This window comes from Dermochelys coriacea, chromosome 2 (genome assembly GCF_009764565.3).
Source record: "Dermochelys coriacea isolate rDerCor1 chromosome 2, rDerCor1.pri.v4, whole genome shotgun sequence".
Classification (NCBI taxonomy): domain Eukaryota; kingdom Metazoa; phylum Chordata; order Testudines; family Dermochelyidae; genus Dermochelys; species Dermochelys coriacea.
The window spans coordinates 115,523,049-115,546,956 of record NC_050069.1 but is presented as its reverse complement, the minus strand read 5'-3'; the positions used below and the strand labels follow the sequence as shown (position 1 = coordinate 115,546,956).

Sequence of the window (23,908 nt, the reverse complement as noted above, 5' to 3'; positions counted from 1 at the left end):
TAGGCTGGGACCTCCCTGATCATTCAGTTATTATCCACACCAAGCATCCATCCACATACACTCTCTATCTCTATTTTAATCACAATTGTTAACAAAGCGAGATGAATACAACAAAAGGGCAGGGAGTCTCTGGGTGCTGTTTCTGTTGTTACAGAGTATTGCTTTGAGTCTCCCTCTGTGTGAGTAATTGTTGTTTCAAAGAATTGCTTTGAGTACAGACTCTGTCTTAGAATGTACTCACACAATTAGCAGCTTACAAGTTTCACACATAGAGGGAGAGAAACAGTACCAAAAAGCAAAAGACCTCTTAATTAGTAATACCCTGGAATTTAAACTATGGGGAATCAAACTCATTTGTGATTTTAATACAGAACTTCTTTAATATGATCCAACAAAGTGACCCTGAGTGAATAACAGGTTTCAGAGTAGCAGCCGTGTTAGTCTGTATTCGCAAAAAGAAAAGGAGTACTTGTGGCACCTTAGAGACTAACAAATTTATTAGAGCATAAGCTTTCGTGAGCCACAGCTCACTTCATCGGATACATAATCTCCTATTAACTACTAAGATTTACCTCTTTGGGGCCTGATTTTAAAAGTTGTTCTGAGTGCTCTCAAGTCCCGTTAACTTCAGTGTGACTTGAGGGGAATGTACATATTGATTACTTCTCTAAATAGAGAAAAGCAGTGGGAGTGTCCTCAAAACACAAACACCCACACTGAAATGCTTTCCTGTCCCTGTCTGTATTTAACATTCTGTGATGTGGTGTGACACATAATGATATAGAGTGGCTGATTACTGTAGAATAGGTATGCAGATGAATGATATGAGGGCCTTTGGGAAATCTATTCCATTCTAACATGGTACCTTGTCACAATATAATTCACTCACATTAGATTGTCTCACACAACCGTGCAGAATGTTAAAACATTGGGGAAGTGGGGGGGAAGCATCACATGTTTACAGCACCAGTTTGGAGTCTTCTGATAGGTGTTGTGATGTTGAGCTAGCTCTAGGGAGATGCCAGGAAAGGCGCTGAGCTCACGCTGGATAACAAGGATCCCAGAGAAGATACTGACAGAGATGAGGTCAGAGTGCTGGAAATATCTTATAAACCTGGCATAGAGGCCTGCCTGTGGCATTTGTTCAATGTCTATTTTGAAGCACGTTAGCAGGTTAACGTGTCTGTGAGCTGCCGTTTTGCCTAGTTTGATTCTCAGTAAGTAGGATGTACGAGTAGTGCGTCATCACTAATACATTTTACTATCTTCTCCAGGGAACTCAGGAGTATGACAATGCCAGTTGCTGTGCCCACATTTCAGACAAAGGGGAAAAAAAAGAAGGCAACCACAAACAGAAAGGAGAAAGCTTGTGTCAGAGTGTAGCAGCGTGGTCACCCGCTCCGGCCGTGAAGGGGTTAAAACAGCCCTGGGAAAGGGCTGCCCCGGGGATCCAATAGGCTAGGCTGATTGGGGAGGCAGCCACAGCTGGGGCCATGCCCCAATCAGGCCACAGGTGGCCCTATAAAGGGCTATGAGCCAGGTGCTTAAAAAGACTCTCCCTCTAGCTTCAGAGGGAGAAGGACCTAGCTGTCTGGGAGCTGAGGGTGCAGGAAACCGAGCAGGGCTGGGGAAAGGTGAGAGGAGCTCCTGTCTGGCAACTCCCCAGGCTGCAGGCCTTGTCAAAGGCCAAACCAGGTACTGGGGTTGTAGAGGCTGCAACCTAGGGTTTAGGCAAAGGCAGCAGGTCCAAACTCCTCCCCTTTGCCAATGATGAACGGCATGTACACTGCAATCTGCCCCAGGGAGCGGAGGGCTAGAGGGTGACTGGCAGTAGCCATAGACTGAGGTGAGGTGGGGATAGAGGGTGTACTGCCAGGGGGCAGCACACAAGATAAAGGGGCACTGGGGTCTGGGAGGGACAAGTGGGGGGGGGGGAGGGCTGAGGCAAGCAGGACACAGGCCTGCAGAGGGTGCTCTGGGCTGCAAGAGCTAATTCCCTGGACCTTTAGCAGGAGGTGCTGTGCTGGTGAGTCATAGCATTGCTACACAGAGGTTACAGAAAGCTTCCAGATGGACAGTGGGAGGAAGATGCAAGGGAATAAGGTGAAACTCACCAGAGGAAGAGCATCTCAGGTAAAGACTCAGCATGTTATGTGACATGTTCCCCATAACCTCTCCCTTGTAAACCAGCCCTGCTGACTGTTCTGACATTGCCTGTTTCCCTGCTAATCTGTGGGAGCCCAAAAGGGGGAGCCTGAGCCAGGAGGAAATTCTAGCAAATGGAAACAAAACTGTCATTCTCCTTTCTCCTCCCTGCCTCTTTCTTCCTTTCCCTTTCCTCCCATTCCTTTGCTCTTTAGTGCTTGTGGTGTGTGTGGGTGGGTGGGTGGGGTTTTTTTCTGTTCTCCCCTTATTTTTTTTTAGATGGGGGAGGGAAATAAAATATACATTTAAAAAAAAAAAAAAGGAGGCTCCTACACTCACTCACAGGGAGCCCAGGGGAGAGGTGAAAAAGAGAAGTTGAGAAACAACCACCATATATGACTCATTAACTCTCTGCCCCAGCCTAGATGCAGGTTATAGGAGCATCATGGCTTCTCTAACTTACAACTGTTATCTGTAGCCTCCAAGGAACCGTATGTTGTCTAGGGATATAGACAGAGTACAGTGATCTCCAGCCACTCTCCCTTCCTGGAGGGAGGAGGCATAGGGACTGGCTATACCTACTCTGTGCCCTTTAGGGGCTCTCCCCATGCTCGGAACTCATGGCAGGGAATATAAATTGTGTAAAGGGAGTGGAACAGGACAGAGAATCTGCCCCAATGTATTGATTGTGGCCCTTAGACAAATTTCAAAAAGGCCAGTTCGACCCTCAGGCTGAAAAAGTTAGATGCCACTGTCTTGAAGCAAGACATAAGAGATCCTTATTAGATAAGAATGACCATACTGGGTCAGACCAATGATCCATCTAGCCTAGTTTCTGGTCTTCTGAAAGTGGCCAATACCAGGGGCTTCAAAGGGAATGAACAGAACAGGCAATCATCAAGTGATCCATCCCCTGTCACTCAGTCCCAGCTTCTGACAGTCAGAGGCTGTGGATGCCAGAGCGTACGGTTGCATCCCTGATCCTCTCGGCTAATAGCCATTGATGGACCTGTACTCCATAAATTATTTAACTTTTTTGAACCCCATTATAGTTTTGGCGTTCACAACATCCATGGCAAGTTTCCACAGGTTGACTATGTATTGTCTGAAGTACTTCCTTTTGTTTGTTTTTTTTTTTAAACCAGCTGCCTATTAATTTCATTGGGTGACCCCTGGTTCTTGTGTTATGTGAAGAAGTAAACACTTCCTTATTCACTTTCTCCACACCCTTCATGATTTTATAGACCTCTATCATATCCCTTCACTAATCATATTGGCTTGTTTCCAAGCTGAAAAGTCCCAGTCTTTTTAAACTCTCCTCATATGGAATCTGTTCTATCTTAATCATTTTTGTTGCCCTTCTCTGTACCATTCCCATTTCTAAAGCATCTTTTTGAGATGGGTTGACCAGAACTGCACCCAGTATTCATGGTGTGGATGAACCATGGATTTATATAGTGGTAATAAGATAGTAAAACAGAAAATATCACTCTCTTTCCTAATGGTTCCTAACATAAGGTTAGCTTTTTTGTCTGCTGCTGCACATCGAGCAAATGTTCTCAGAGAAATTTCTTTGAGTGGTAACTGCTAATTTAAATCCCATCATTTTGTGTATATATAGTTGGGATTATGTTTTCCAATATACATTACTTTGCATTATCAAAGTTGAAATTCATTTGCCATTTTGTTGCTCTATCGCCCAGTTTTGTGAGATCCCTTTGGATCCCAGTCTGCTTTGGAATTAACTATCTTGAGTGATTCTGTATCATTGGCAAATTTTGCCACCTCTCCGTTTACCCCCTTTCTCCAGATCATTTATTAATATGTTGAACTGCACTGGAGCCAGTACAGATCACTTGGGGACCCCACTATTTACCTCTCTACAGTCTGAAAACTGACCATTTATTCCTACCCTTTGTTTCCTGTCTTGTAACAAGTTACTGATCCATGAGAGGAACTCTTATCCCATGACGGTGTACTTTGCTTAACAGCCTTTGGTGAAGGACCTTGTCAAAAGCTTTCTGAATGTCCGAGTACACTGTCTCAACTAGATCACCTTTGTCCACATCTTTGGTGACATCCCTCAAAGAATTCTAATAAATTATTAGTGATGCAGTTTTCCTTTTACAAAAGTCTTTGACTCCTCCCCAGCATATTATGTTAGTCTATATGTCTCATAATTCTGATCATTACTATAGGTTCAACCAATTTGCCTAGTACTGAAATTAGGCTTACTGGCCTGTAATTTCTGTGATTGCCTCTGGAGCCTTATTTAAAAATTGGTGTCACGTTTAGCTGTCCTCCTGTCATCTGGTACAGAAGTAGGAATCACCAGATGGTGCTGCTCCACATAGTCTTACAAATTCTTTTTCTTTGTGTGCTGGCTCAGCTCAATCTCTGAAGAAATGCTGTGTTAGTTTTGGGCGACAGCTCCTTGGGGGGAGCTGTTGTAACCAGCAAGGGCATTTGCTGTCTTCTTTAATCTTCCTAACTACAGTCAATTCTTGGAGCAGAGTTGCATCCTGGAAACACCACATTGGTGTTTGTGCTGAGATCTCTGCAATAGGGAATTTACTGGGGGTCATTGGTGACCCTCTCTGATGCAGAACTGGTATACATATATTACACCAAGAAAATACCCCAACTCAATTCCATGTGACATTTTCTCCCCCAAACAGAAGCCAGCCTGATAGGAAAAATGGAGGGGCACATGGTGCAAGTGGAATGTAGCTCAGGAAGGGAGGGTGTAGCAGTAGCTGAGCACAGGTTGAGCACAGGTCAAAAGACAGAAAAAGTAAATGTCCAGAGCAGCTCAGCCACTCCAGTGGGGGTGAGAAGAGATGGAAAAGCTGAACGTGGCTTGAGAGGAAGAAGTGGGGGTGGGGGGGTTCTTGTGTAACCACAATTGCAGGACCAGGAAAACATGCAAGACATTTGGCTTCTACCAGCAGTAAAATATCCTGTACATATAAATAACTTAATATTATTCACAAGTATAAAAGCACCAGAATTCCAGGCAGCGAAGGATGAGATGTATTTAAAGAATAACCGTAACTTACTTCGTCTTAGCACAATCCCTAAGCTCCATCTCCAGGAATCTGTTACCACAGTGAAAAGAACATCAAATCTTAATTGATAAGAGAGTCCCTGGGATGGGCTCATCGAGAGGTGCATGCACAGCACAACTGAGACTATTCAAGGAATGCCACCTGCTGCACATAGTTGGAATGACTGACAGATTGGCGCTTATTCCATTCTCTTCTTTAGACCACTTATTGAGCAAGGGACATTGTCCAATGTTCATAATGGGATAAATATTGTCACAGAAAATGTTAAGTACACCCATTCTGTATGTATGTGCATGTATACTGAGAATCAGTCTGTAATATGTGCATAGTTAGGGCAGCTATGCAGCAAAATGGGCCTGAGCCAGTACACTCTGAAATCAATAGCAAATCTCCCATTTACTAATATTTGGAATTCTACTATTTTGTCTTTAAACTGTAGATATACAAATGTGTGTTTGTATAAACACGCATTCCCCCCCTTAATTTATAGCAGTGACTGCTAAATAAATTCCCAGGCGAGTAACCACTTGGTCACCACTTGGTAACATTTGTGCTCAGTTTAGCTGTAGCCACTCTAGTCATCTTTTGAAAATGGATTCCTTTCACTAGGATGTTTCTGGTCTGCTAAATATCTATGATATTGGCGGGGGGAGGTAAAATCAGCAAATATTCCTGGTTTTGTTGAATAATTTATTCGGCAAATTTTTTTTCTCAAGGGTTCAACCAGCTCCAGTGTTGACAGAATGGAAAATAAATTCATGCTGCTTTCCCCTGAATCTGTATGCAACTGACTGCAATGTAAGAGAATGCTTTTTGGTTCATAAAAACTGATTAAATCATGGAATGTAACTACTTTTATCTCCAACAGAAAGTTAATGAAATTTCACTGTTCCCCATCCCCCCTGGTGGTAAAATCACTGCTTTATATTGCAGTCTGCAGACACATAAATAAATCCAGGTGTGTGTGTGTGTGTATGTGTATGTGTGTATATATATATATATATATATATATATGGACAGTCACATAACCTTTTCAGGGAAAAGGGGCTTCCACAATTGTTCTGTCTGGTTGTATAAGGAAATTAATGAGCAATGCTCTATATGGTACAAAGTTAAAGGGAGGAAAAAAAAGCATTTATAACTATCCTGCTGTAAAATATCAAATTTAGCAATATAGATAAGCAAATAGAATTTAATGAGTATTTACTCCAATATCTTGCCATGGATACAGTAGCTCAGAATATGATTGCTTTTGTCTCCATAGGGATCCATTTTATCATGGTGTATGGACCATAAATAGTGCACTACAGGTGATCTTACCTTCTACCCTTTGTAACCAGCTTTTTCTATGTATGTAACTTCTACTGGTCCCTGGTCAGGCAAAGGGGAAGTGTAACAATAATACCACACTCTATCCTGTCTGAGCTGATTTACAGCACTGGTAAGTCCATCCCTAATAATAAAGCACTGAAGCCAAGGAGCACTGTAAGGCAGAACAGGGACATAGAGTAGTCAGAAAGAAAGATAATTGCAAGTTGCAGCATAATTAAATGTTAATGTCAAGTGCAAAATATTTAGGAGCTGACTGGTATGTGCCATTGCCTATTTCCACAAAACATATGCATATTTCTTACAGGTTTGACATTAAAACCAACAATCTCAAAATATAATCCGGCTCTTGAGCCTGATGCTGCAAGGTACCAAGTGCCCTTAATTTCTATAGATAGCATGAGAATTGGGGGTTCTCAGCAGTTTGCAGGATCAGATTGCTTATTTTGTACTGAATCAGTTACATAAATAGCATTAAAAATGCTTGACTATTTGTGTCTCGAGTATACTAATATTAATATTTAGGCAGATTCTCACTTGAGTTAGCCCTGGTCTACATTGGCCCTATAAAGGTAGCCAGCCAGTCAGGCAGCGGCACAGACAGCTGCAGCAGCACAGGAGCTAGCAAATAGAGCTCTAAACAGGGGAGTTTGAGTGGGAGTTTGCAAGGGGAGTTTGGATTGTGGTGCTTGTTTGGGGTTTGCTTTTGCTGGGGGGGGTGGTCTTTTTGGTGTGGCTTGTTTCCCAGATTAACAGGATTTAGGTGGGAAGGAGATAACAGATACAGAGGCAGCTGTGGGAGTGACTCCTGCAGTGAAAGACACTGAGGATGACTGGATGTGGAAGCTGTGGTATGTACATGATCCTGGAGGGGGGAACCAGTAAGAGTTTTTTCTGCATGAAATGTCGTCTGATAGAGCTGATGGAGGAAAAAATTAGAGGTTTGGAGATGCAGGTGGAAAGTCTGGTTGAGTTTAGGAAGGGGTTTGAGCAGATGATGGAGCAAAGATATGAGGTATCTGAAGGGAAAAGCTCAGACTCACAGATGGAACCAGGGCTGGGGAATTTTGAGGAGAGACTGGATGAGGAAAGTGGTTAGTGGAAACATGTGACTCAAAGAACCAGGCAGAGAGAGACAGGCTAGTGAAGGAGAAATAGAGCTTAGGAACAGGTTTGCAGAGTTGGAAAATGAAGAAGGGGCTCAGCAGGTACTTGTTGAAGGTGGAAGGGTAAGGAAGAAGAGAAAAGAGGCTAGCCCTATAGAAAAAGGGGAAGAGTCAAGGGAGACTACACCAAATATGAGCCCCAGGAGGATACAGGATGGGTTGAAGAAGATTGTAAGGGAAAATAGGAATGGAAAGAACTTGCAGCCAGAGAGAACAGGGGAGACACTGGAGAATAGCACTGTCACCAGGAAAAGGCAGGTCTATGTGATTGGGGACTCTTTTTTTATTGAGAAGAATAGACAGGCCTGTAACTAGAGCTGATCCTGAGAATAGAAGGGTGTACTGTCTTCCGGGTGCTAAGATATGGGATGTAGACCTGAGGTTGAAAAGGATCCTAAAGGGAGCGGGAAAGAATCCCCTAATTATCCTTCATGTGGGAACAAATGATAAGGCTAGATTCTCACTGGAAAGTATTACGGGAGACTATGCTAGGCTGGGGAAGACGCTTAAGGAAATTGAGGCTCAGGTGATCTTTAGCGGGATCCTTCCTGTTCCTAGAGAAGGGCAACAAAGGTCTGACAAGATTATGACTGTCAACAGATGGCTTAGGCAGTGGTGCTATAAGGAGGGCTTTGGGATGTATGGCCACTGGGAGGCATTCACGGACAGAGGTCAGTTCTCTCGGGATGGACTTCATCTGAGTAGGGAAGGAAATAGACTTCTAGGATCGAGGCTGGCACAACTGATAAAGAGAGCTTTAAACTAGGAATTGGGGGGAGATGGATGGGAGATGTCCAGAAAATCTCCACGCCAGATTTTAGCATTGAGAGGGAAGAAGATGAAGTAAGAAAGGATACAGCCGTGGGTAGGAGAATGTATATAAGGAGCGAGGGCGGTGTGGATACTAGTCTAATAGGTTATACTGGATGTAGAATGACTGTGCCTAATAGGGTACAAAATGTGAGCGAGGCCAAACAGCAAAAATTAAGATGTTTGTACACCAATGTGAGGAGTCTAGGTAACAAAATGGAGGAACTAGAGCTACTGGTGCAGGAAATGAAACCAGATATCATAGAAACATGGTGGAATAGTAGTCATGACTGGACTACAGGTATTGAAGGGTATGTGCTCTTTAGGAAAGACAGAAACAAAGGTAAAGGGGGTGGAGTAGCATTGTACATCAATGATGAGGTAGAATGTAAAGAAATAAGAAGCGATGCAATGGATAAGACAGAGTCCATCTGGGCAAAAATTACATTGGGGAAGAAAACTAGTAAAGCCTCTCCTACGATAGTGCTTGGGGTGTGCTATAGACCTCCGGGATCTAATTTGGATATGGATAGAGCCCTTTTTAATGTCTTTAATAAAGTAAATACTAATGGAAACTGCATGATCATGGGAGACTTTAACTTCCCAGATATAGACTGGAGGACCAGTGCTAGTAGTAATAGGGCTCAGATTTTCCTAGATGCGATAGCTGATGGATTCCTTCATCAAGTAGCTGCTGAACCGACTAGAGGGGATGCCATTTTAGATTTAATTTTGGTGAGTAGCGAGGACCTCATAGAAGAAATGGTTGTAGGGGACAATCTTGGCTCAAGTGATCATGAGCTAATTCAGTCCAAACTAAATGGAAGGATTAACAAAAATAAATCTGCAACTAGGGTTTTTGATTTCAAAAGGGCTGACCTTCAAAAATTAAGGAAATTAGTTAGGGAAGTGGATTGGACTGAAGAATTTATGGATCTAAAGGTAGAGGAGGCCTGGGATTACTTTAAATCAAAGCTGCAGAAGCTATCGGAAGCCTGTATCCCAAGAAAGGGGAAAAAATTCATAGGAAGGAGTTGTAGACCAAGCTGGATGAGCAAGCATCTTAGAGAGGTGATTAAGAAGAAGCAGAAAGCATACAGGGAGTGGAAGATGGGAGGGATCAGCAAGGAAAGCTACCTTATTGAGGTCAGAACATGTAGGGATCAAGTGAGACAGGCTAAAAGTCGAGTAGAGTTGGACCTTGCAAAGGGAATTAAAACCAATAGTAAAAGAAGAAAACTAAGAAGGAAGAAGTGGGGCCGCTTAACACTGAGGATGGAGTGGAGGTTAAAGATAATCTAGGCATGGCCCAATATCTAAACAAATACTTTGCCTCAGTCTTTAATAAGGCTAAAGAGGATCTTGGGGATAATGGTAGCATGACAAATGGGAAGGAGGATATAGAGGTAGATATTACCATAATCAGAGGTAGAAGCGAAACAAACAGCTTAATGGGACTAAATCGGGGGGCCCAGATAATCTTCATCCAAGAATATGAAAGGAATTGACACCTGAAATTGCAAGCCCATTAGCAAGAATTTTTAATGAATCTGTAAACTCAGGAATAGTACCGAATGATTGGAGAATTGCTAATATAGTTCCTATTTTTAAGAAAGGGAAAAAAGTGATCTGGGTAACTACAGGCCAGTTAGTTTGACATCTGTAGTATGCAAGGTCCTGGAAAAAATTTTGAAGGAGAAATTAGTTAAGGACATTGAAGTCAATGGTAAATGGGACAAAATACAACATGGTTTTACAAAAGGTAGATCGTGCCAAACCAACCTAATCTCCTTTTTTGAAAAAGTAACAGATTTTTTAGATAAAGGAAATGCAGTGGATCTAATTTACCTAGATTTCAGTAAGGCATTTGATACCGTGCCACATGGGGAATTATTAGTTAAATTGGAGAAGATGAGGATCAATATGAACATCAAAAGGTGGATAAGGAATTGGTTAAAGGGGAGACTGCAACGGGTCCTACTGAAAGGCAAACTGTCAGGTTGGAGGGAGGTTACCAGTGGAGTTCCTCAGGGATCGGTTTTGGGACCAGTCTTATTTAATCTTTTTATTACCTCGGCACAAAAGTGGGAGTGTGGTAATAAAGTTCCCAGATGATACAAAGCTGGGAGGTATTGCCAATTCGGAGAAGGATCGGGATATTATACAGGAGGATCTGGATGACCTTGTAAACTGGACTAATAGTAATAGGATGAAACTTAATAGTGAGAAGTGTAAGGTTATGCATTTAGGGATTAATAACAAGAATTTTAGTTATAAGTTGGGGACGCATCAATTAGAAGTAACGGAAGAGGAGAAGGACCTTGGAGTATTGGTTGATCATAGGATGGCTGTGAAAAAGCTAATGCGGTTTTGGGATGCATCAGGAAAGGCATTTCCAGTAGGGATAAGGCGGTTTTAGTACCATTATTTAAGGCACTGGTGAGACCTCACCTAGAATACTGTGTGCAGTTCTGGTCTCCAATTTTTAAAAAGGATGAATTCAATCTGGAGCAGGTACAGAGAAGGGCTACTAGGATGATCCGAGGAATGGAAAACTTGTCTTATGAAAGGAGACTTAAGGAGCTTGGCTTGTTTAGCCTAACTAAAAGAAGGTTGAGGGGAGATATGATTGCTCTCTATAAATATATCAGAGGGATAAATACAGGAGAGGGAGAGGAATTATTTAAGCTCAGCACCAATGTGGACACAAGAACAAATGGGTATAAACTGGCCACCAGGAAGTTTAGACTTGAAATCAGACGAAGGTTTCTAACCATCAGAGGAGTGAACTTTTGGAATAGCCTTCCAAGGGAAGCAGTGGGGGCAAAAGATCTATCTGGTTTTAAGATTCTACTCGATAAGTTTATGGAGGAGATGGTATGATGGGATAATGGGATTTTGGTAAGTAATTGATCTTTAAATATTCAGGGTAAATAGGCCAAATCCCCTGAGATGGGATATTAGATGGATGGGATCTGAGTTACTATAGAAAATTCTTTCCTGGGTATCTGGCTGGTGAATCTTGCCCATATGCTCAGGGTTTAGCTGTTTGCCATATTTGGGGTCGGGAAGGAATTTTCCTCCAGGGCAGATTGGAGAGGCCCTGGAGGTTTTTCACCTTCCTCTGTAGCATGGGGCATGGTTGACTTGAGGGAGGCTTCTCTGCTCCTTGAAGTCTTTGAACCATGATTTAAGGACTTCAATAGCTCAGACATGGGTGAGGTTTTTCATAAGAGTGGATGGGTGAGATTCTGTGGCCTGCGCTGTGCAGGAGGTCGGACTAGATGATCAGAATGGTCCCTTCTGACCTTAGTATCTATGAATCTATTAGGCATTGAGGTCGAATTTAGCAGCATTAAATCGATGTAACCCTGCACCCAACCACATGATGAAGCCCTTTTTTTCAACTTAAAGGGCTCTTAAAATCGATTTCCTTACTCCACCCCCGACAAAGGGATTAGTGCTAAAATTGGCTTTGCTGGGTCGAATTTGGGGTACTGTGGATGCAATTGGATGGTATTGGCCTCCAGGAGCTATCCCAGAGTGCTCTGTTGTGACTGTTCTGGACAGCACTCTCAACTCAGATGCACTGACCAGGTAGACAGGAAAAGGCCCGCGAACTTTTGAATTTCAATTTCCTGTTTGGCCAGTGTGGCAAGCTGCAGGTGACCATGCAGAGCTCATCAGAAGAGGTGACCCTGATGGAGTCCCAGAATCGCAAAAGAGCTCCAGCATGGACCGAACGGGAGGTATGGGATCTGATTGCTGTATGGGGAGAGGAATCCATGCTATCAGAACTACATTCCAGTTTTTGAAATGCCAAAACATTTGTCAATCTCCCAGGGCATGAAGGACAGAGGCCATAACAGGGACCCGAAGCAGTGCCGCGTGAAACTTAAGGAGCTGAGGCAAGCCTACCAGAAAACCAGAGAGGTGAATGGCCGCTCCGGGTCACAGCCCCAAACATGCCGCTTCTATGATGAGCTGCATGCCATTTTAGGGGGTTCAGCCACCACTACCCCAACCGTGTTTGACTCCTTCAATGGAGAGGGAGGCAACACGGAAGCAGGTTTTGGGGACAAGGAAGACTATGATGAGATTGTAGATAGCTCACAGCAAACAAGCAGAGAAACTGGTTTTCCCGACAGCCAGAAACTGTTTCTCACCCTGGACCTGGAGCCAATACCCGCAAACCCACCCAAGGCTGCCTCCTGGACCTACCAGGCGGAGAAGGGACCTCTGGTGAGTGTACCTTTTTAAAATACTACATAAGGTTTAAAAGCCAGCATGTTTAATGATTTGTCCTGGCATTTGTGGCTCTCCTGGATATACTCCCAAAGCCTTTGCAAAAGGTTTCTGGGGAGGGCAGCCTTATTCCATCCACCATGGTAGGACACTTTACCACTCCAGGCTAGTAGCACATACTCGGGAATCATCGTAGAACAAAGCATTGCAGTGTGTGTTTGCTGGCGTTCAAACAACATCCATTCTTTATGTCTCTGTATTATTCTCAGGAGAGAGATCATTCATGGTCACCTGGTTGAAATAGGGTGCTTTTCTTAAGGGGACATTCAGAGGTGCCCATTCCTGCTGGGCTGTTTGCCTATGGCTGAACAGAAATGTTCCCCGCTGTTAACCACGCAGTGGGCGGAAGCAAAATGCGACCTTGTAACGAAAGCACATGTGCTATGTATGTAATGTTAACAGCAAGCTTTACTGTGACGGTGTACCCATTGTTCTATAAAATGTCTTTTTTTGTTGTGTTTTTTTTCTCTCCACCAGCTGTTTCAAGGATCACAGGATCTTCTCCTTCCCAGAGGCTAGCGAAGATTAGAAGGTGAAAAAAATGCACTTGCAATGAAATGTTCTCTGAGCTCATGCTGTCCTCCCACACTGACAGAGCACAGACTGTCTGCCTCCATACATTCATGTCAGAGTGCAGGAAAGCACAAAATGAGCAGGAGGAGAGGTGGCGGGCTGAAGAGAGGGCTGAAGCTGAAAGATGGCAACAGCATGATGAGAGGAGGCAGGACTCAATGCTGAGGCTGCTGGAGGATCAAACTAATATGCTCCAGCGTATGGTTGAGCTGCAGAAAAGGCAGCAGGAGCACAGACCACCGCTACAGCCCCTGTGTAATCAACCACCCTCCTCCCCAAGTTCCATAGCCTCCTCACCCAGATGCCCAAGAACGCGGTGGAGGGTCCTCCGGCCACCCAGCCACTCCACCCCAGAAGATTGCCTAAGTAACAGAAGGCTGGCATTCAATAAGTTTTAAACTTTTAAAGTGCTGTGTGGCCTTGTCCTTCCCTCCTCCACCACGCGTCCTGGGCTACCTTGGTAATTATCCCCCCATTTATGTCATGAATTAATAAACAAACAATGCATGAATGTGAAACAATGACTTTATGGCCTCTGCAAGCGGTGATTGAAAGGAGGGGGGGGGGAGGGTGGTTAGCTTACAGGGAAGTAGAGTGAACCAAGGGGCAGGGGGGTTTCATCAAGGAGAAACAAACAGAACTTTCACACTGTAGCCTGGCCAGTCATGAAACTGGCTTTCAAAGCTTCTCTGATGCACGCTACACCCTCCTGTGCTTTTCTAACCGCCCTGCTGTCTGGCTGTGCGTAACCAGCAGCCAGGCGATTTGCCTCAACCTCCCACCCTGCCATAAACGTCTTCCCCCTTCCTCTCATGGATATTGTGGAGTGCACAGCAAGCAGTAATAACATTGGGAATATTGGTTTCGCCAGCACACTTTTAAACGTCCAAATGCACCTTCTACCACCATTCTGCACTTGCTCAGCCTGTAGTTGAACAGCTCCTGACTACTCTCCAGGCTGCCTATGTATGGCTTCATGAGCCATGGCATTAAGGGGTAGGCTAGGTCCCCAAGGATAACTATAGGCATTTCAACATCCCCCAACAGTTATTTTCTGGTCTGGGAAGAAAGTTCCTTCCTGCAGCTTTTGAAACAGACCAGAGTTCCTGAAGATGTGAGCATCATTTACCTTTCCCGGCCATCCCACATTGATATTGGTGAAACATCCCTTGTGATCCACCAGTGCTTGCAGTACTATTGAAAAGTACCCCTTGCGGCTTATGTACTCTCTGGCTTGGTGCTCCGGTGCCAAGATAGGGATATGGGCTCCATCTATGGCCCCACCAGTTAGGGAATCCCATTGCAGCAAAGGCATCCACTATGACCTGCACATTTCCCAGAGTCATCCCCTTGATATCAGCAGATCTTTGATTGTGTTGGCTACTTGCATCACAGCAACCCCCACAGTAGATTTGCCCACTCCAAATTGATTCCTGACTGACCAGTAGCTGTCTGGCGTTGCAAGCTTCCACAGGGCTATTGCCACTTGCTTCTCAACTGTGAGGGCTGCTCTCATCTTGGTATTCTTGCGCCTCAGGGCAGGGGAAAGCAAGTCACAAAGTTCCGTGAAAGTTCTCTTACGCATGCAAAAGTTTTGCAGCCACTGGGAATTGTCCCAGACCCGCAACACTATGTGGTCCCACCAGTCTGTGCTTGTTTCCCGAGCCCAGAATCTGCATTCCACCGCATGAACCTGCCCCATTAGCACCATGATGCCCACGTTGGCAGGGCCCGTGCTTTGAAAGAAGTCTGTGTCCATGTCCTCATCACTCTCGTCACTGCACTGATGTCACCTACTCACCAGTTTCACTTTGCCAGGTTCTGGTGCTTCATATATTGCTGGATAGTGCGTGTGGTGTTCAATGTGCTCTTAATTGCCAAAGTGATCTGAGAGGGCTCCATGTTTGCCATGGTATGGCATCTTCATAGAAAAAGGGCACGGAACGATTGTCTGCTGTTGTCCTGACGGAGGGAGGGGCAACTGACGACATGGTTGTCACTTACAGGGTTGGCTTACAGGGAATTAATATCAACAAAAGGAGGTGGCTTTGCGAGAAACTGAATGGCTGCCGCAAGGATAGAACTCAAAACCTCAAGGATAGAATTCAAAACTGGGTTTAGCAGGCCGTTGATTTCACAGAGGGAGTGAGGAGAAAATGAATACAAAACAAATCTGGTCTATTTCTTGTTTTGAGCCACTTCATCTATTTTTATACATCATGCTGGCAGCAGACTGTGCAGTACGAGCGCTAGCCATCGTCACCGCCTGGGTGCTCGGCAGAAGACGGTGCAGTATGACTACTGGCCATCGTCTTCTGCTAGCTGCAGATTAAAAGACAGTGCACTGCCAGTAGGACTCAATCGCCATGAGACGAAACAAGGGAAATGACCTGGCTGAGTCACTCCCATGTTTGCCCAAGCGCCCGGTTAAAAGGGCACCCGGGACTACGTCGACGATGGCTACCAGTCATACTGCACTGTCTGCTGCCAAAAGGCAATAAACTGCTGCTGTGTAGCAATGCAGTACCATGTCTGCCAGCACCCAGGAGATATACGGTGACGGTTAGCTGAGCGGGCTCCATGCTTGCCGTGGTATGGCATCTGCACAGATAACTCAAGAAAAAAGGCACAAAACAATTGTGTGCCCTTGCTTTTATGGAGGGAGGGAGGAAACGGGGGCCTGGCGATATGTACCCAGAATCACCCGCGACAATGTTTTAGCCCTATCAGGCACTGGGATTTCTACCCAGAATTCAAATGGGTGGTGGAGACTGCAGGAACTGTGGGATAACTACCCACAGTACAAAGCTCCGGAAGTCGACTGTTGCCTCGGTACTGTGGACACAGTCCGCCGACTACATGCACTTAGAGTATTTGGGTGGGGGACACACACACTCGACTGTATAAAAATGCTTTCTACAAAACCGACTTCTATAAATTTGACCTAATTTCATAGTGTAGACATACCCTTAGGGTTTCTTTATTGGCAAGATAAATTCCCTTGTCAGTGTTGCCCTAAATTTCATGGGGACAGCCTTGTACATGTGTTATGTACAATGACTTCACAATGAGGTGCTAATCTGGATTGGGTGCACTGTAATGCAATAATTTGTATTAAAATGTGTTATGGTTAGTAATAGACCAATGAATAAAATTAGAGATACGTCTGGGACCCAGATTTCAGATCTTGACTATCCCACGGCTTTTGGGATGTTTGAGATATATGGGTCAGCACATTATAGCACTAAGGATAAGTTGTAATGTTCAGATCTGGATTCAGATTCTGAACCCTTCAAAATTAAGGGGAGGTTTCAACTTGGGTTAAGTTGCAGTCCCATCTCTATGGAAAACTTTTAAAATAAATATATATAAATGTAATGGAACATATTAGCCCTAATAATGGTTGGTTGCTAGTTTAAATCTAACTCAAGTCATTATTGTTAAAAAATGCCCATTAACTACAGATTCATGGTCTATATGAAATAACTACAGTGGTCTCAGTCTAGTTCTTACTGGATGTGTATCCATGTGTCACAAACCATCCACACATTTGGCACCCTTGATCCAGTGCCTATATAAGTCAATGGGAGTGTTTCCATTGATTTCAGTGGGTGTTCTATCAGGACCTTAGACCTTAGGTCTTATCTACATGGACAAATTTACCGGCAGAACTATAGTGGTACAATTACAACTGCTAGAGTTATAATGGTATAACTCAGTGTGGACACTCTTATTCTGGAATAAAAGTGTCCACATGGAAAGTTACACTGCCATAACTGTAGCATTATAATTATACCAGTATAATTCTGCTAGTACATTTTCCTTTGTAGACAAGCCCTTGATCACATTGGAGAATGAGCTACCCTTTTATCTACAAAGCTGGTGCCTCAAGAACTGCATGTGGGCAAGACAGCATGAGGAAGTTGCAGTGCTACTCTCTATGTAGTATATATTCTCTGCAGAAATAAAGAAAATTCAGGGCTGCCATTCCAGTGACATTCATGAGAACTGCGTTCAGTAAAGTTTTTAAAACAAAAAACTTCTTTTTAAAAATAATCAGGAATGTTTGAGTATCCATTACTTAATGTGTGTGGGTGTTTGTATAAATAAATACACACACACACACACACACACAGAATTTCCCCCCCCAAAAATAAGAGAACAGAAAAAAATACACAGGGAAGGGAAAAGAGAATGCCATCTCAGTTTTCATCTACTAGGAATCAATCAGATTTCTAAAAAGGTAGCCAAAATCTTTCCAAATTTTCATCTTTTCCAAATGGTTAGTCTTCAAAATATTACCCACTCTTTAGCTGCCAGGTCAGCAATGTTGTTGAGCCAAGCTTCTACCCCTGGAGGCAGATTGTTCTTCCATCCAAGCAATAAGAGCTGTTTGGCTACCAGCACTGCTCTAGAGAACCAGCTTGCCATGAGTTAGGGCAGTTCTCAACCTTTCCAGACTCCTGTACCCTTTTCAAGAGTCTCATTTGTCTTGCGTACCTAGGGTTGTCAGGTGTCCGGTTTTTGACCGGAATGGCCAGTCAAAAAGTGACCCTGATGGCTCCAGTCACCACCGCTGACCAGGCTGTTAAAAGTCTGGTTGGTGGCGCAGCAGGGCTAAGGCAGGCTCACTGCCTGCCATGGCTCTGTACAGCTCCCGAAACCAGCAGCATGTCCCCCACTCCGGCTCCTAGGCATAGGGGCAGCCATGGAGCTCTGCACGCTGCCCCCGCCCCAAGCGCCAGCTCCGCAGTTCCCATTGGCCGGGAACCACAGCCAATGGGAGCTGCAGGGATGGCACCTGTGGACAGAGCAGCATGCGGAGCCGCCTGGACATGCCTCTGTTAAGAGCCGGAGTGGGGACATACCACTGCTTCCAGGAGCTGCTTGAGGTAAGTGCCACCCAGACTCTGCATCCCTGACTCACTCCCACACCCCAACCTCCTGCTCCAGCCCTGATCCTCCTCCAAATCCCTCTATCTCATCCCCAGCCCCACCCCAGAGCCTGCACCCCCAGCCAAAGCCCTCACCCCCATCCTTACACCCCAACTCCCTGCTGTAGTCCTGATCCTCTCAGCCCCAGGCAAGAGCCCCCTCCTGCACCCCAAATCCCTCAGCCCCACACCAGAGCCTGCACCCCAGCCAGAGTGCCCCCTCCCGCACCCCAATCCCCTGCTCCAGCCCAGAGCCCCATCCCGCACCCTGAGCCCTTCATTTCTGGCGCCAGCCCAGAACCCGCACCCCCAGCCCAGAGCCCCTTCCCATACTCCAAACCCCTCATTCCACCCTCCCAGCCCAGAGCCCTCTCCTACAGATCAAATCCCTCATCTCCAGCCCCAACACAGAGCCGTCACCCCCTCCCACATCCCAACCCACTGCCTCAGCCCACAGCCCCCTGTTGCACCCTGAACTCCTAATTTCTAGCCCCACCCTGGAGCCCACAGCCACAGCCCTCACCCCCTCCTGCACCCCAACCCCCTGAGCCAGTCCAGTGAAAGTGAGTGAGGGTGGGGACTGTGAGAGACCTGAGGGAGGGAGGATGGAGTGAGCAGGGGCAGGGCCTTGGATGAGGGGCAGGGCAAGGATGTTCAGTTTTGTGAGAGTAGAAATTTGGCAACCCCCAAGTTTCACCTCACTTAAAAACTACTTGCTTACAAAATCAGACATAAAAATACAAAAGGGTCACAGCATACTATTACTGAAATATTGCTTCCTTTATTATTTTTACCATATAATTATGAATCAATTTGAATATAAAATTGTACTTGCATTTCAATGCATATTATATAGAGCAGTATAAACAAGTCATTGTCTATATGAAATTTTAGTTCATATTGACTTGGCTAGTGTTCATGTAGCCTATTGTAAAACAAGGGAACTATCTAGCTGAGTTGATGTACCCCCTGCAAGACTTCTTAGTACCTCCAGGGGTAAACGTATTTCTGGTTGAGAACCTCTGAGTTAGGGAATTTCCAAGAGGATGGCTTATATCCCAAAACACAGTTCTGGAAAGTAATTTTTAAGGATGTGTATCCATTATCTCATTAATCCTCCAACCTATTTTTATCCAAAAGAATTGTATCCTCCTAGAACAGTCTAAAATGTGTGAGCCAGAGTGGCTCTGGGAGACTTGCATCTCCAGCAGCAGTCTGCTGTGACATGGCCTATCTACTGTAGCTGCTGTGGGGATCAGTGTGAACTAAATATATTTTTCTGCCTTAATTGTAGATCAATAGAAGAGTTTTTAATGTTTTGCAAAACACTTTCCCATTGGCTAGGTTTCAAGAAGATACACAAATCTTTGTTCTAGGCTTGGTGCCCGCAATCTAAATGTGGGGGTTGGTGGGCGTGTTGGGTCAGCAAATTGTAACAGGCTACAGCTGGTCAGGTGAACCTATGCAGCTCTCTCTATATCAACAACAGTTCTGGAGTCTCTGATGCTGAGCATCCACTTCTGTTTCAGGCCTAAATTGCCACCACTCCCCTTTGCTTAGCATCAGCAAAGAGTATAGGGTGACCAGACAGCAAGTGTGAAAAATCAGGACAGGGGGTGTGGTGTAATAGGAGCCTATATAAGAAAAAGACCCAAAAATTGGGACTGTACCTATAAAATTGGGACATTTGGTCACCCTAAAAGGGTAGCTGTTTGTAACTTTCACCGTACATTAAGAATTCAGACTAGATTGTGATCTCTGATCTAGCATTGCTTGAAGCTTCTGACTTACCCTTTTTTGTGGAAGACACAAGCTTGAAGTTGCTGAGGTAGTTGTCAATGAAGATCCTTTAAAAGTGGTGCTGTCTCCCAACTGTCTTTGGATTTTCTGCTTTTATTGGCTTCTCACCTGATTCTGCAATGGCCTTTTCAATGAAGAAAGCATAATGGGTAATATTAAAAATCTGTGAATTTCGTTGTTACTATAGAGTGAAAGTTTAATGTAGCCAGATTACAAAATAAGAGGATTTTTAAAATTCATGGGCAATCTGATGTTGAGAGAAGAGGGCAAGAAAGTACTCAGGTATGTCTGCACTGCAAAAATAGGTAGGTGTGTTTTGTTTTTGTTTTTGTTTTAACTCAGGGTAGCTAACCCAGGTTAAAATAGCAGTGATGACATAGTAACTGTGCCTTTAAATTCAGATTGGCACCTTGAGTTCAACCCCAGGCTACCCTATAGGCTTTAGCTTGAGCTGCTAAGCTGAGTTAAAAGTACAGTTGTTGTCTTCACTGCTTAGTTAACCTGCTTTTAAATAACAGTGAGGACACAACAACTGTACTTTTAATTCAGGTTAGCCACTCAAATTAAAACCTATGGGGGTAGCCTGGGGTTCTACTTAAGGTGCCAGCCTGAGTTAAAGGCAGAGTTACCATGTCATCACAGCTATTTTAACCTCGGTTAGCTACCCTGAGTTAAAAAGCACACCTTTATGCAATATAGATATACCCTTAGACAAAGAAGGTGAAGGAAGCAAGAATAGGAAAAAATAAAATGAGTGAATTTATTAGCCCAAGACTCTTTCCCCTCCCCCAATGTTTATTTATAGTTCCTTAAATACAGCACCAAATTAAATTGTTATAATAAGACTTAACTCTCAGAAATTAAATCAGATGATAAGCAGGCACATATTTATATTGTCCTGAAATAGGCCCTTATTCAGCCAGTGTACTTAAACACATGCCTAATTTGGGCAAATGCATCATCCAAATGAAATCAGTGTGATTTACAAGCTGAAAGTTATGCATGTCCTTATATATCTTGCTGAACTGGGGCCCTTATCTGTCCCTGTGAGACATCATTTTCTTTCCTCATTTTTACAGCAAGAACTGTTTTTTATCTGAAGTATAAGAAAGGCAGTGTGATCCAGCAGACAGGGCAATGGACTGGACCTCTCTTTTATTCCCAGCATTCATTCATGGTGAGAACTTGAGTAGATCACTTAACCCTAAATGTTCAAATCTAGGGGCCTAAAATTGGGCATTTATATTTGGGCACCTAAATAAGGTTATTTTTCAGAAGTGCTGAGTATCTGTGGCTCCCATGGGCTTCTTTTCTGTCACAATTGAAATCAATCTGAGAATTGTTCAATGGGATTAAAGTGAAAGCTCCTTTTTTGTTGTTTTGTTGGTTTTACATTTCCTATAAACAGTCTAGTAGAATGTTTTAGGTCATTATCCCCTTGAAAATGGCAACTATGGTCAACTGCCTGCTTTCCAGAAGGGGACCCTATGATGAGGGGACATTCAAGATTACAGACCTGAGAGTGGCTATCCTTCAACAAAAAAGCTTCAAAAACAGACTCCAATGAGAGACTGCTGAATTGGAATTAATTTGCAAACTGGATACAATTAATTTAGGCTTGAATAGAGACTGGGAGTGGATGGGTCATTACACAAAGTAAACTATTTCCTCATGTTATTTCTCATCCCCCACTGTTCCTCAGATGTTCTTGTTAACTACTAGAAATGGCCCACCTTGATTATCACCATAAAAGGTCTTCCTCCCCCCCACACCCTCTTCCTGCTGGTAATAGCTTATCTTAAGTGATCACTCTCCTTACAGTGTTTAGTAATACCCATTGTTTCATGTTCTCTATGTGTGTATATAAATCTCCCCACTGTATTTGCCACCGAATGCATCCGGTGAAGTGAGCTGTTGCTCACGAAAGCTTATGCTCAAATAAATTTGTTAGTCTCTAAGGTGCCACAAGTATTCCTTTTCTTTTTATGATGTGTATGTAAACTGTGGCATATTTTCTGGTGCAGGATTCCTTCAGGTTTTCCCTCTACTAACCCCAACTCATGGTTTACTATCCATGGTTTATTGCTGGTACTATGTCTTTTCCCCTGGGCATTGCTGAACTTAAATTCTCTTCTTCATGTACCACTCTGGTGCCCAGCCAACATTTTTTAAAAAATATTATTTCCTGGTTTCAGAAAAGGTTTTGATGAATTCAGTCTGCAGGGTTTGTTTGAGCTCTCTTGACAGCAACCCAGCTGATTATTTCCTGCCACACAGAGTCTATTTAAGCAAACTTGTGCTTAGTTTAGATTTTTCTGGGCCGAATTCTTAGCTGATGGAAATTGTCATAGCTTCATTGACATTGCTCATGCCATAAACAGATAGTGCCCATCTAGGATGTACTTCTCAGATGAATATGCAAAATCATTTATCCTGTATTTCAGTCCAGCAACATAAAGGATACTCGCTGTTATCTTTACTTAGTTCTTTTGTTTTCACCAACTCAGTGCTATTATTTCACATAATTATCATATGAGTATTTCATATGACTTTGAGGTTATGTGCACCTGAACCCATTATATTGTATAATTTATAGTTGATATGAAATGACAATTTCTAGCTATTGTCATCGACAGAACTTTATTGTAGATAATTACTCAACTGGAATCATTCTGAATGAATTAATCAGATTGAAAATCCACTTTAATTTTTGTGGCACTCCAACCCTGAAAAATGTAACCATACACATTTTCTTCAGCAAACTGTAGCTATTCATTTTTTTTTGTTTAAATTATTAAACTTTCTTTCAGGTAAATTTTGCCTCCCAGAATTCAAGCCTGTAATGCCCATACTCAGCTTGTGAGATTTAATCAATTCACAACGCAAAATGGAATTACTATAGGTATATTGCTCATTCGTAGATTTGCTGGGATGGCAGGTTTTCACTAATTTTCAGGGGTGCAGGTAGGAGCATATACGGAAATTAAGTGTTTGTGAAACTTGGGAGCTTCCATGTTCCATACTATTATTGGAAAGAAGATTTGCTCTGTGCTTCTGGGAAGAATAGAGGATATAGAGTATGTCCCTCACGAGACCTGATGTCACATGAAGGTGTAGTTTTCCTTATTGAGGCAATTGTCAATACTTAGAATCACTGGGTGTGTCTACACTTACTGGAGATCAACGCTGTAGTGATCAATCCACCGGGGGTTGATTTTAGCAGATCTAGTGAAGACCCACTAAATCAACTGCAGATCGCTCTCCCCTTGACTCCAGTACTCCACCAGAATGAGACGCGTAAGATGAGTCAATGGGAGAGTTTCTCCCATCAACCCAGCATGGTATAGACACTACAATAAATCGACCTAAGCTACATCGACTCCAACAGAACACCACTAGCCATCACCTTCAGCCCCCAACTAAAACCTCTCCAACGCATCATCAAGGATCTACAACCTATCCTGAAGGACGACCCATCACTCTCACAGATCTTGGGAGACAGACCAGTCCTTGCTTACAGACAGCCCCCCAATCTGAAACAAATACTCACCAGCAACCACACACCACACAACAGAACCACTAACCCAGGAACCTATCCTTGCAACAAAGCCCGTTGCCAACTCTGTCCACATATCTATTCAGGGGATACCATCATAGGGCCTAATCACATCAGCCACACTATCAGAGGCTCATTCACCTGCGCATCTACCAATGTGATATATGCCATCATGTGCCAGCAATGCCCCTCTGCCATGTACATTGGCCAAACTGGACAGTC

The 23,908-nt window shown here is 43.8% G+C and overlaps 1 long non-coding RNA gene across 3 annotated transcripts; it reads left to right on the top strand.

The window, feature by feature from the left end:
* Nucleotides 1–562: 562 nt before the first annotated feature.
* LOC119852210 lies at nt 563–21,617 on the top strand. Of its 3 annotated transcripts, none has more exons than XR_006278458.1 (3): nt 563–1,634; nt 2,010–2,133; nt 21,210–21,617. It is a non-coding gene; the product is annotated as an uncharacterized LOC119852210 (long non-coding RNA). The 3 variants fall into 3 exon arrangements; XR_006278456.1 differs by lacking the exon at nt 21,210–21,617 and adding an exon at nt 5,930–6,064 and having other exon boundaries at nt 567–1,634; XR_006278457.1 differs by lacking the exon at nt 21,210–21,617 and adding an exon at nt 5,930–6,064 and having other exon boundaries at nt 569–1,634; nt 2,013–2,133.
* The last annotated feature ends 2,291 nt before the right edge of the window (nt 21,618–23,908 follow it).